Genomic DNA, 12,045 nt, shown 5'->3' on the forward strand with positions numbered 1-12,045 from the left:
GTACTACTGTGCCGTGGGGGATCCTGACCAGATTAGTCAAAGTTCAAAGAAGGGCAGCTCGTTTTGTATTATCGGGAAATAGGGGAGATGTTGTCACTGGTACGATACAATATCTGGGGTGGCAATCATTGAAACAAAGGCGTTTTTCGTTGCCGCGAGACTTATTCACGAAATCTCAATCTCCAATGTTCTCCTCCGAAATGAAAAAATTTTTGTTGACACCCGCCAATGCACGGAGTAATGATCATCGTCATAAAATAAGAGAAATTAGAGCCTCTCGCGGAAAGATTTACGTATCCGTTTTCCCGGGCGCCGCTCGAGACCGAAATGACGGAGAAATAATGTGAAAGTAGTCGACGAACCCTCTGCCAGGCACTTTAGTGTGAACTTCAGAGCAGCCGTGTAGACGTAGATTTAGATGTACATCATAAATCAACCATCTGATGACACGTAATACAAAACACAGATCGGAAATATGCGACAGCCTTAATGACTGACATCACATGCGCCTTTGATCATCTCTGTTCGCCTACGGTGCTGGCGCTTTGTGGTAGAAGCTGATCCAGAATCGAAATTAAATGGAGAACAACCTGGTAAACGAGGGGAGGTATGGAGCATAAGAAAGAGGTGATGGGTACTGTTATTATATTTGATGGAGAGTTGTGAATATGGGAGAATTTGACTGCACCAGTTTGTGTGTGAGATTCTGTGGACACGTGTTCCTTTAGGTAGGTGAGACAGTCTAGTGAACTGAACCTAGGTAATGATGTTTCACTGTGAGAATATAGCCAGTTAGCTTTGTGGTTTAAGCTGAAAGCGAGAGAAAAACTAAGTGCACTGACAATGCATAAACGTATTTCGAGATTTTTTTCAGAAACCGAAACGAAGGAGTGAGGCATTTTGGGCCGAAAAATTATGTATTTAGTGTGACTGAGGAAAAATAAGGCTATCTCCATCGCTACTGTAAGAAGGCAACGAAGGAGCTGACTGAGCCAAATTTCACCTGAAATAATAGCTGATAAAGTGAGTACTGCTAGGAAGGCACCCCGGAGGTTACCTCATTTGGTCGTTAAGCAGAGAGACCGAGAGAATGCGTAGCTACACTTTCATTACCTGGTTACTTCACATCCGACCCACGCACTGATGTGGTATAAAAAGCAACGGATAGGCCGAGACCATATAATTGCTCTTTATTTATAGTGAAAGATGCCTACCGACCACTGGTCTCGAGGAAGGACCTACGTCAGTCTATGAGTCTACGAGTATACATGGCTCAGACAGTCACTTTCTTAGGCCTCTGACGATACTAGCTGTGGAAATGCTGCTGGTTCCAAGTTCAGAGCTGTGGTGGGCCTACTTCATCTGTTGCCAGCCTTTCAACCTGGAGATCTCTGGTTCTCACTCCCTGGCTTCCTCCTCGGGAGTCTTACTGCTTGTCCACCATCATCTGTGTGGATGAAATTCTTGCTGCCAGCATCTGCTCTTATGGGCAGACTTCGCTATTTTGAGCCGACCCTTCTACCCTGGGTTCACAGCATGATTTTTCGCACCTCCACACACCACATCCACAGCACTTCTCTGCCACATGACATGGGGCTAACATAAGGTGTTCATCTCGCTCCGCAGCGGCTTGCGGTGATCCTGGCACGGACACCACCACTTCCTTCCACCTGCAATCGCCACGTGTCATGTGCTGACTGCAGTGGTTTCTTCAATTTGGCTTGTTCGTTTCACACCCTGTAGGAAGTGGCATCCCAGGAAGGACATACTTTCAGTAATAGCTGTTTTTTTCCATTACTGCACTTCTAACAGGCACCCACTCACCACTGCACTGTAATGCTGGCCTTGGTTGGTAGCACTGTTGCTACCTCACCTCGATATACCCGGTTCCTCCCCGTGTCACAACAGCTGATCAACCTGGTTTCAGTGGCAGCCAGCTATAATGTGCTAATGTTCTACAGCACAGTGTTAACTTCGCATTAAAATTATGCCATTTCAATTTGAATGCGAGGTGAATATCACACTAAAATTATATCTTCTCTTCAAATTCGAGCCAGAAATCACACTAAAATTTCGCTAGTTCTCTTCGAATGCGTGTTGGTGTGCAAATAAAAGTGATGCAGATATGCTTTGTAGCACTCTCTCCATGACAACTAGAAAACAGTGTTGAGTGCTGAATAATGGTGAGCCACACTACGATCAACTCAAAAGAGGGTCACAGCTGTCTGTTTACGACTGTGCGTGCCCTGATGTGACGTCATCCTTTCTGGAAATATGAGTGCTACGTTGATCGCAGGACCAAGTCAGAATCTTTCTTTAAAGGTGCATGTAACGTGCAGTGCAGGCATAGAGCATGGACTTATGACGAGCTCTTGACATAGTGGCGCCGTGAATGTGTGGTCAAGCTAACTGACTCGCAGTTAACTGACTCTGGTTCTACTTCCATCACTCCTATGACTCCCTTTCTTTTCATTTTATTTTATGCAGTGTAATTTTAAGCTATTGATTATAACATTTAAATATTCAGTTTACTTACATAATATTAATATACTCGCCGGCCTGGCGACCGACCGGTTCTAGGAACTTCAGTCCGGAACCGCGCGACTGCTAAGGCCGCAGGTTCGAATCCTGCCTCTGGCATGGATGTGGGTGATGTCCTTAGGTTAGTTAGGTTTAAGTAGTTCTAAGTTCTAGGGGACTGATGACCTCAGATGTTAAGTCCCGTAGTGCTCAGAGCCATTTGAACCATTTTTGGACATTAAATTTTACTCTTCCTTGCTACTATGACACCAAGAGATTGTAGTCATATTGTCTGTGCCAAACCCACACCTGTGAACCTCTTTACTTTATTGTCTAATAGCCATATGCATAATCAAACTCTGAACAGGTGGGCTTCTTCATAAAGTATTAAAATATGAGTCCGGTGGTAAATTGTAATTTGTTGCCTCACGAAAAAAAATATTATGGGTGACTGGATTGCTTCTGTATATGTTTCTACTGATTAACTTTTATTCTTCTGTTAGACTGAGCAGAAGATTGGACTAAGGGCAAACGTTGTGGTTTCAAAACTTTGTGGTTCTGGTACCTATTCTCCTGACGGAGGTACACAGGGTAAAGAAATTGTATAGTGTAGCTGCTAGGATGCTCCCTGGGCAAGAATTCAGCCATTGTCCAGAAATGGGGCTGAAATTCAGAGTAAGAAAAGCCCAGGCTGTTGCTATTGTGGGCGTATGTCTGCCAAGGTTTAACACTTTCAACTCTCTCTCCAAACAGTTGTGGTGCTTAAGGGAAGCGCAGGGTCGTCTGAGTCCCTGCTGCCGACTGCGAGAACCAGGAACAGTGATATCCCGGTCCGTGCAAAATACAACTGGGAGTTGTGGACACAGGAAACACAGACGATGGCTTTGGGCCATGGGCAGGCCGAGCTAGTTCGGTCCACCAACACGATAACTGGGTACTAACAAGTCCTACAACCTTACAATCGTAACTGCTTCTACTACCTTTCATTTAGATAAAAGGAGTTGAGTAGATTAAAACTTTTTAATTATCTAGACACAAAAAAATTGTATTAGTTAATTATCTCAAGGGAGGGTGAAAGAAATTTAAAGGAATATAATGTGGACTAGTATAAGATGACCTTGCCTATTAGGCGGTGCGGGTCGCCCACATCGTCCCCTACGCTCCTCGGAGTATGGGACCTCATTATCATCAGTATAAGGTGAAGATTATATGAAGCCCGTATAATTTCAAAATCTAGTCGTATGTTTTATTAAAGGGAAACAGACGTATGCGCATATTCAGGAACAAACGCTTTTGTATGCAAGAAATTAAAAATCTGTCTTACGAATCTCAGACTGAAATTGAAAATAATAAATAAAAGACAGTCGGTGGAAGTATCTTACGACTACGCAGCAATATTCTGATATTCCAGTGAGGAGGTAGGAAACCCCTAGAAAGAGTTAGTAAGGGAGGAATTACAGAAAATCGGACTACAATACAATAGTGGCGTATTCTTATGTAAAAGAAAAAAGAAATTATAATAAATAGCGATTCTGTGGTTATATTTTCAGACGTGATACCAGAAATAACAGAAATTATCCGTTGACAGAACAAGCAGAGAAGAATACGTTGGTACTTAACACATTCATACAGAAGTAAACAAACGTAATGTGAACACGGAAAATTCAAAAAAACTGAAACTTAAATTATTTTTTCAACAAACAATAAAGAGACTGCACATGTTGTGATGATCCCGAACTGCCCTAGCATTGAAGGAGACGACGTACATATAAGCTGCACAATAGAAACAGAAATCGTAAGACTGATCCAGCAGGAAGATATAAATACAGTTTATAAAAAGTAATTTGTGGTGAGCAGGTATACTATATTAAAAGAAGCTACAAGTTCAGAGCACTAAAAAATGAAGCAAATGCTGATTCAGATTATAGCGGCGCTTACCCAACAAAGGGAACAACACTAACAGAAAAAGATGTTGCAGATGACTTCATATGCCCCCACTTCATGAGGCACCGCAGAGAAGTGTGAAATTTGGTCCAGGACATTGCCGTGAAATAGCATTATGCCAAAAAGCGACCCTTTCCCTGCCAAATGCTGGCAGTGAAAATTTCACCCACCACCAGGATTCGAAGCGGCTTACCCGCTAGTTGAGGCGAACGTTACCGTCCTTGGCTATGGACGTGAGTCTATGAGGCATGTCTCATTGTAAATGCAACGATGGAAGAAAGGAGTTTCTCTCTATTTCGTTAAAAAGAAGTAGATGATCAGATGGGAAATATTTTACAGAAGGATAATCAAAACGGTTTTTAGACTAACAAAGAAAGTTCAGTGTGGAAAATAATTCAAGGTTCGTTTTAAAAAAAATCATTTTCGCACATTACGACGCAGAACTTCGAAATTTGGCTAAAATCTGCCTATAACAGTTCAATGCAACGGCGCGAAGCATGGCACCCTGTGACGACACCCTCGAGATAGGCGACGCTTCAAACAGCAAGATGTCGATACACACTCAAGATGTCGATACATACTCAGAAGTTCAGATTAGGTGCAAGGTATGTTAATGACGTCATATTGGCACCACATTCCACCATAGAACTTCCTGGCGCCGCTGTGGACGTGTCAGAAGACTGGAAGGTCGTCACTCAACCGCCCCCCTCCGCCCTTTTATCCACATCTCACCCCTTCCCTTGACATCTGTACAATGGAGCTCGGAAACTTGAAGCGATTTTCTTACGGATGGCTGACGAAAACATTTCACACTCATCGCCGCTCAGAATCGACATGAAAAGGCCTGTGGGGTTTCATAAAGTGCACCATTGAACCCACCCTTGTTCATGGGGTTTCATTTACACACATTTCGCGGTAGAAAACAAGTTTAAGGTGCGATGTGTAACAGAACGACGTTATTGAAAACCTGTCCCACTGCTTACACTCTCCGGACGACTCAGTCCTCCTCTAAGAACAGCATGGGACTGAAACCCCACCGAACAAGAACTGACACCTTTGCAGTGTAGCGCAACCACACATTTTGCTTTGGCATATGGCGTGCAACCACTAGGGACCGTTCAAAACCATTCAACAATATTGGAATGTGACTTAAGATCATTGTGTTTTTACTCTTTTTCGGCACTGCTGTGGCTCGGGGAAGATATCCGACACATTGACACTTGCGTAAATAAGACGGCAAAGGGCCCCTCAGGGATCCCCCTGTTAGGCAACACCCTCAGGTCCGTGCATGCACCGTTGTTGACCATCTGTACCGAGAGAACCCGTGTATCGTTCCTAGGGGCTTGCAATCAGGCAACCCGTTCAACACCAGTCAGATTGCGCATGCCCGCAAGTAGGCGTTAGAGCAGCGGAGATGTGCCACTTATCTGAATGGTGTCTAAAGGGATGCCTGCTTGGAGGCCCTTAGGTATCGTCCAAGGATCGTATCTGTACAGTTAGGTTTCTGGAGTGCTCGACAAAGGTGAACGCATGTCAAGTAGGATGTTACCGACCTTGGGGACCTCGGAGGGACCCTTCGGCATTTTATTTACGCCTGTGTCCATGTCATATGCTTCATTATCACACCACATAAAGGTTGAAAAAGCATAAACACCCTTTCCCCTTGGAGTCATATTGAAATGTCTTGAAACGTTTTTGAGTGGTCCTTACGTACCATTCTGTATACCACAGCAAAAATAACAGTCACACTACACTCCAAAGGGGTCAGATCACTTTCAGTGTGGTTACAGCCCCATGATTACTTTGCAAAAGGGTTAAATCGTCCGGAAGGTGTGATCCGTGTGAGTTGTCAGAAACGTCATTTTGTAGCACAATGCACTGCAAATTCTTGTTTTTGACCAAGAACTCTCCATAAACGTGCACCTGAAGAGAAAGGATGGGTTCATTGACGTACCTAATGCACCTCCAGTGGCCTTTCCATGTCATTTTGAGCGGTGGTGTGTCTTCCTCGAAACACCTTAAGACAACTGCATGAGTCAAATGCTAGTCTTCGCGGTTCTCACCTCGATCGCACAGGCGTGAAGAGAATGGGTGAGATGTATTAAAGGTAGGGGCAGGGGTGGTGTGATGACTTTCCGATTGTGGGGTACTTTCAGGGTGGCGTGGGGCAGAATCATGGTGAACTTTGGTGCCAATGCGACAATATGAACCCAACCTAAACATTAAATGGAAACAGAGTATGTGTCGACACCTTCCCAGTTCGACGCATCGCTGAGTCTGAGAGTGAAGTCGTAGAGGGCCAGAGCCTGCAGAGGAAAGTTGTAAGCACCATTGATAAAAATACACTACTGCCCATTAAAATTGCTACACCACGAAGATGACGTGCTACAGACGCGAAATTTAGCCGACAGGAAGAAGATGCTGTGATATGCAAATGATTAGCTTTTCAGAGCATTCACACAAGGTTGGCGCCGATGGTGGCACCTACAACGTGCTGACATGAGGAAAGTATCCAACTAATTTCTCATACACAAACAGCAGTTGACCGGCGTTGCCTGGTGAAACGTTGTTGTGATGCCTCGTGTAAGGAGGAGAAATGCGTACCATCACGTTTCCGACTTTGATAAAGGTCGGATTGTAGCCTATCGCGATTGCGGTTTATCGTATAGCGACATTACTGCTCGCGTTGGTCGAGATACAATGACTGTTAGCAGAATATGGAATCGGTGGGTTCAGGAGGGTAACACGGAACGCTGTGCTGGAACCAAACGGCCTCTTATCACTAGCAGTCGAGATGACAGGCATCTTATCCGCGCGGCTGTAACGGAGCGTGCAGCCGCGTCTCGATCCCTGAGTCAACAGATGGGGACATTTGCAAGACAACAACCATCTGCACGAACAGTTCGACGACGTTAGCAGCAGCGTGGACTATCAGCTCGGAGACCATGGCTGCAGTTACCCTTGACGCTGCATCACAGACAGGAGCGCCTGCGATGATATACTCAACGACGAACCTGGGTGCACGAATGGCAAAACGTCATTTTTTCAGATGAATCCAGGTTATGTTTACAGCATAATGATGGTCGCATCCGTGTTTGGCGACATCGCGGTGAACGCATATTGGAAGCGTGTATTCGTCATCGCCATACTGGCGTATCACCCGGCGTAATGGTATGGGGTGCCATTGGTTACACGTCTCGGTCACTCTTTTTCGCACTGACGGCACTTTGAACAGTGGACGTTACATTTCAAATGTGTTACGACCCGTGGCTCTACCCTTCATTCGATCCCTGCGGAACCCTTCATTTCAGCAGGATAATGCACGACCACATGTTGCAGGTCCTGAACGGGCCTTTCTGGATAGAGACTGCACACTCTCCTGATCTCTCACCAATTGAAAACGTCTGGTCAACGGTGACCGAGTAACTGGCTCGTCACAATACGCCAGTCACTCCTCTTGATGATCTGTGGTATCGTGTTGAAGCTGCATGGGCAGCTGTACCTGTACACGCCATCCAAGCTCTGTTTGACTCAATTCCCAGGCGTATCAAGGCCATTATTACGGTCAGAGGGGGTTGTTCTGGGTACTGAGTTTTCAGGATCTGTGCACCCAAATTGCGTGAAAATGTAATCACATGTCAGTTCTAGTATAATATATTCATCCAATGAATACCCGTTTATCATCTGCATTTCTTCTTGGTGTAGCAATTTTAATGATGGGTAGAGTATAACGCTTCTACGTCGCCGTATGCGAAAATTAGTGGTTTTACGATAAATAACCCTTCAGGTATCTTGGGCAGTGTACATCAAGCACTCTGAGCTCTAACGAATAAACGCCTTCCTTTATAAGCATGGGGTTTATAAACTTCGATGTATGTATGGTAACGTCTGCAGTGGATCTACCAAGATAGGCTTGATTTCAAGGCTGAAGGAAGAGAGAACAGAAGAATCAGCTGTAGCAGCGGATGCTCTGCAGACAGAAACCGTCGAGGGACGTTTCCTCGAACCAAAATTCTATCTGCAACGACGGTCTGCACTGCACAGTCCCATTAATGTGACAACCACCCATGTTCGACCTCAATGTGCAATCACCACTCCCAGGCGGCAGGTGGCAGCTCTGTCAGTGTGTGTGTGTGTGGGGGGGGGGGGGGGAGTTATATAAACTGTATCGATGGAATGCAGGAAAAAATACAGTCGTAGTCGTATTGCGAAACGGAGCAATTTATCTCATGTCTAGAAGAGCGTAATGATTGGGCTTCGAAACATGGATCGAAGAATTTGCTAAATGGCAAAGTTTGTGAAACCTTCGCGTGCTGCCGGCCGGGGTGGCTGAGCGGTTCTAGGCGCTGCAGTCTGGAACCGCGCGACCGCTACGGTCGCAGGTTCGAATCCTGCCTCGGGCATGGATTTGTGTGATGTCCTTAGGTTAGTTAGGTTTAAGTAGTTCTAAGTTATAGGGGACTGATCACCTCAGAAGTTAAGTCCCATAGTGCTCAGAGCCATTTGAACCATTTGAACCTTCGCGTGCTGCCGTGATTAAAGTATATCGTGGATGGTAAAATGACGCTATCTTAAACCGGCGCCCAGCCAGCTGTGACGCAACACAGGTTGTAGATTACATGGGTGACCGACAGCTGTGGAGATGTGTACAAGGTAATAGACGTGCAACTGTTGAGTAGCTGACCGCCCAGATAAACCAAGGAGCCACCAACAGTGTCTCCTCATCACCGTTCAGCGAACGTTGGAACATATAGGCCTCTGCAGCAGGTGCCTGGTTCGTGGACACGTGCTGACTGCTGTTCATGGGCGACCGAGGCTGGAATTTGCACGCCAATACAGCAACTGGACTTCCGCTGAATGGTGACAGGTAGCCTTTTCGAGGTGAATCATATTTTATGCTTGTATGGCACGGAACGTCTGATAGCAAGCAGCCTGCAACAATCGTCGGAGAGGTTAAGTCCAGAAGAGGGAACGTTATGATCCGCAGAAGGTTTTCAAATCATTCCCTGGGTGATCTCGTCGTTAAGGAAGGCAGAATGAATCAGCACAGGTATACATCTGTCCTTGGAGACCGTGTCCACCCCTACTTGCAGTTTGCTCCTCCTCGTCGCAATGGCATCTACCAGCAGAACAGTGAGCGTGCCACTCAGCTGGCAGAGTTCCAGGATGAGTTTAACGTACTCCACTGACCCCCAGACTAGCCGCATTTAAACCCAGTCGAAATTTGTGGGACAATCCCAATTGGTCTGTGCGCCATGAATCTTCTGTCGAGAAATATAGCGCAGCTGCCCTCCGCACTGCAGTCGTTATGGCTACCTTCCAGAACCGCATTCAGTCTCTCCCTGCACTACAATATCTTCAGGCGTATGACTTGTGGTCGCATTAATGCGACTGGACAGGGCTGTATAAAGACGCCAACGTAATATGTACACACGGAGGTAATCTTACCACAACGTAAGAAGCTGTGATACTCCGTGATAGATGGGCAGTAGCTGTACAGTAACGCCAAATAAGTATTATCTTTGACAGACGATAGTCGATAATTTTCTATCTCTAAGATGGATTACATGGGTCGATATGTACATTACTGACCATTAAAATTACTACACCAAGAAGAAATGCAGATGATAAACGGGTATTCATTGGACAAATATATTATACTACAACTAAGATGTGATTACATTTTCACGCAATTTGGGTGCATAGATCCTGAGAAATCAGTGCCCAGAACAACCACCTCTGGCCATAATAACGGCCTTGGTACGCCTGGACATTGAGTCAAACAGGGCTTGAAAGGCGTATACAGGTACAGCTGCCCATGCAGCTTCAACACGATACCACAGTTCATCAAGAGTAGTGACTGGCGTACTGTGACGAGCCAGTTGCTCGGCACCATTGACCAGACGTTTTCAATTGGTGAGAGATCTGCTGGCCAGGGCAGCAGTCGAACATATTATGTATCCAGAAAGGCCCCCACGGGACCTGCATCATGCGGTCGTGCATTACCCTGCTGAAATGTAGGTTTTCACAGGGATCGAATGAAGGGTAGAGCCACGGGTCGTAACACATCTTAAACGTAACGTCCACTGTTCAAAGTGCCGTCAATGCGAACAAGAGGTGACCGAGAAGTGTAACCAATGGTACCGCATACCCTCACACCGGGTGATACGTCAGTATGGCGAGGACGAATACACACTTCCAATGCGCGTTCATCGCGATGTCGCCAAAGACGGATGCGACCATCATGATGCTGTAAACTGAACCTGGATTCATCTGAAGAAATGACGTTTTGCCATTCGTGCACCCAGGTTCGTCGTTGAGTATATCATCGCAGGGGCTCCTGTCTGTGATGCAGCGTCAAGGGTAACCGCAGCCATGGTCTCCGAGCTGATTATCCATGCTGCTTCAAACGTCGTCCAACTGTTCGTGCAGATGGTTGTTGTCTTGCAAACGTCCCCATCTGTTGACTCAGGGAGCGAACGTGGCTCCACGATCTGTTACAGCCATGCGGATAAGATGCCTGTCATCTCGACTGCTAGTGATACGAGGCCGTTGGGATCCAGCACAGCGTTCCGTGTTACCCTCCTGAACCCACCGGTTCCATATTCTGCTAACAGTCATTGGATCTCGGCCAACGGGAGCAGAAATATCGCGATACGATAAACCGCAATCGCGATAGGCTACAATCCGACCTTTATCAAAGTCGGAAACGTGATGGTACGCATTTCTCCTCCTTACACGAAGCATCACAACTACAGTTCACCAGGCAATGCCATTCAACTGCTGTTTGTGTATGTGAAACCAGTTGGAAACTTTCCTCAAGTCAGCACGTTGTAGGTGTCACCACCGGCGCCAACCTTGTGTGAATGCTCTGAAAAGCTAATCATTTGCATATCATAGTACCTACTTCCTGTCGGTTAACTTTCGCGTCTGTAGCACGTCATCTTCGTCGTGTAGCAATTTTAATGACCAGTAGTGTAAGTTTTATCTTTGACACACGATAGTCGATAGTTTTCTGTCTCTCAGAAGGAATACATGAGTCTATATGCATAAAGTTCTGCACGTACTTTTTTCACAGTACTTACATCACTCTGCTACGTCTAATCCCCCCGTCGGGAAGACTCATCGGAACCCGTAGCACATCTGAAAATGCCCAGTGCATCTGCTGACGAAACGTTAGGAATGGGAAAGTTTCATGGACCACGACTATACAACACGGAAGCGTCATCAGCAGTGTAATGGTTCACTGAATACCTATCCTGAGGTTACAAAAAGTAATGGAATAGTTGGTTCAAATGGCTCTGAGCACTGTGGGACTTAACGTCTATGGTCATCAGTCCCCTAGAACGTAGAACTACTTAAACCTAACTAACTTAAGGACATCACACAACACCCAGTCATAACGAGTCAGAGAAATTCCCTGACCCCGCCGTGAATCGAACCCGGTAACCCGGGCGCGGGAAGCGAGAACGCTACCGCACGACCAACAGCTGCGGACAATGGAATAGTGTTATGCACATTTAGAGATAGCGGCAGTATCGTTATCACACGGTATAAAAGGGTTGTACACTGGTGGAACAG

Source organism: Schistocerca nitens, chromosome 9 (assembly GCF_023898315.1).
Source record: "Schistocerca nitens isolate TAMUIC-IGC-003100 chromosome 9, iqSchNite1.1, whole genome shotgun sequence".
Classification (NCBI taxonomy): Eukaryota; Metazoa; Arthropoda; class Insecta; order Orthoptera; family Acrididae; genus Schistocerca; species Schistocerca nitens.